The following is a 2,648-nucleotide window of genomic DNA, read 5'->3' on the forward strand; positions in this document are numbered from 1 at the left end:
AGTATGATGGGGTTCAGTATGATGGGGTTCAGTATGATGGGGTTCAGTATGATGGGGTTCAGTATGATGGGGTTCAGTATGATGGGGTTCCAGTATGATGGGGTTCAGTATGATGGGGTTCAGTATGATGAGGTTCAGTATGATGGGGTTCAGTATGATGGGGTTCAGTATGATGGGGCTCAGCATGATGGGGTTCAGTGTGATGGGGTTCAATGACTGGGGGATGGGGTTCAGTATGATGGGGTTCAGCTACTGGGGTTCAGTTCCAGTATGATGGGGTTCAGTGTGATGGGGTTCAGTGTGATGGGGTTCAGTATGATGGGGTTCAGTATGATGGGGTTCAGTATGATGGAATCAGTATGATGGAGTTCAGTGTGATGGGGTTCAGTACATTGATGGGGTCCAGTATGAACTGGTCCAGTATGACGGGGTTCAGTATGATGGGGACAGTATGATGGGGTTCATATGATGGGGTTCAGTATGATGGGGTTCAGTATGATGGGGTTCACAGCTGATGGACACCTATGATGGGGTTCAGTTGATGGAGTTCAATATGATGGGTTCAGTATGATGGGGTTCAGTATGATGGGGTTCAATATGATGGGGTTCAGTGTGATGGGGTTCAATATGATGGGGTTCAGTGTGATGGGGTTCAGTGTGATGGGGTTCAGTATGATGGGGTTCAGTATGATGGGGTTCAGTATGATGGGGGTTCAGTACATGATGGGGTTCAATATGATGGGGGTTCAGTATGTACACCTACAGTACATTGATGGGGTTCAGTATGATGGGGTTCAGTATGATGGACACCTCAGTATGATGGGGTTCAGTATGATGGAGTGGGGTTCAGTATGATGGGGTTCAATATGATGGGGTTCAGTTGATGGGGTTCAGTATGCCTGGGAGGTTCAGTGTGATGGGGTTCAATATGATGGGTTCAGTATGATGGGGTTCAATATGATGGGTTCAGTAGGATGGGGTTCAGTATGATGGGGGGTATGATACAGTTCAGTATGATGGGGTTCAGAACTGATGGGGTTCACAGCTGTGCCTTTCCACTCATGAATGATCAAAAGACTGACATTTACATTTTAGTTACAGCTGTGTACATTCATATTTAATACTTTGTTTACAGTAATATAAATGAGATATCATTGTTTGAAATTGAATCAGGCAGTTTACGTAAGCCTACATGATTCTCTACAGGTCACAATGTTTATGGATGGTGTATATGATGGGGTATACAGTACTGGGTGAGATAAAGTGTGTTTTCAGGAATGGGGAACATGCCAGGCCTGTGTGGCTGTTGTCCTCTCCCCGCTGTGAGATTGAGAGCAGGGTGTGTCCCAGTTACAGATTATCTTAGTGATTACGTTGTTGCTTCTGGCCTCGTTTAGTAGGAAGGGAAGTCAACACTGTAGGCCATGGAAATTAAAGAGCTGCCTGAGTACACAGCTACTGGACAACTACAGTACATTAATGGAATAAAGAACTGCCTGAGTACACAGCTACTGGACACCTACAGTACATTCATGGAATAAAGAACTGCCTGAGTACACAGCTACTGGACACCTACAGTACATTAATGGAATAAAGAACTGCCTGAGTACACAGCTACTGTACACCTACAGTACATTAATGGAATAAAGAACTGCCTGAGTACACAGCTACTGGACACCTACAGTACATTCATGGAATAAAGAACTGCCTGAGTACACAGCTACTGGACACCTACAGTACATTAATGGAATAAAGAACTGCCTGAGTACACAGCTACTGGACACCTACAGTACATTAATGGAATAAAGAACTGCCTGAGTACACAGCTACTGGACACCTACAGTACATTAATGGAATAAAGAACTGCCTGAGTACACAGCTACTGGACACCTACAGTACATTAATGGAATAAAGAACTGCCTGAGTACACAGCTACTGGACACCTACAGTACATTAATGGAATAAAGAACTGCCTGAGTACACAGCTACTGGACACCTACAGTACATTAATGGAATAAAGAACTGCCTGAGTACACAGCTAAAGAACTGCCTGACTACACAGCTACACCTACAGTACATTAATGGAATAAAGAACTGCCTGAGTACACAGCTACTGGACACCTACAGTACATTAATGGAATAAAGAACTGCCTGAGTACACAGCTACTGGACACCTACAGTACATTAATGGAATAAAGAACTCACATTGGCTTATCCTGGTACACAGCGCTTGTCCATTAAATACAGGTTAATGTTTTATGTTAAATAGAACTGCGTTGGCCTCGCTACTGGACACCTGGCAGTACATTATGGTAGTTGCTGTCACAGCTAAGAACAGCCTTTTGACAGGACATTTATGTTGAATTAGAACTGCAGGAGTACACAGTGGAATATCATTAATGGATTTAAAGAATTGTAAGAATGGTCTCTTTCTGCTTCCACTAGTACATTAATGGAATACAGACCCAGCTGGCCCAGTAACACACAGACACCTAGCTGGCCCATAATGGAATAAAGAACTGCCTGAGTACACACAGCCAGCTGGCCCTACAGTACACAGAATAAAGCTGGCCTGAGTACACAGCACAGACCCAGCTGGCCCATAACATAAAGACCCAGCTGGCCCAGTACACACACAGACCCAGCTG

General features: G+C 44.3%; 1 long non-coding RNA gene across 1 annotated transcript; it reads right to left on the minus strand.

The window, feature by feature from the left end:
- Positions 1-1,565: 1,565 nt before the first annotated feature.
- Positions 1,566-2,205, minus strand: LOC127920913 (uncharacterized). Its single transcript, XR_008107948.1, has 3 exons — positions 2,069-2,205; positions 1,732-1,996; positions 1,566-1,678 (listed from the first exon to the last, which is right to left on the minus strand). It is a non-coding gene; the product is annotated as an uncharacterized LOC127920913 (long non-coding RNA).
- Between the last annotated feature and the right edge of the window lie 443 nt (positions 2,206-2,648).

The sequence above is a fragment of the Oncorhynchus keta genome, unplaced genomic scaffold (assembly GCF_023373465.1).
Source record: "Oncorhynchus keta strain PuntledgeMale-10-30-2019 unplaced genomic scaffold, Oket_V2 Un_contig_2120_pilon_pilon, whole genome shotgun sequence".
Lineage (NCBI taxonomy): Eukaryota > Metazoa > Chordata > Actinopteri > Salmoniformes > Salmonidae > Oncorhynchus > Oncorhynchus keta.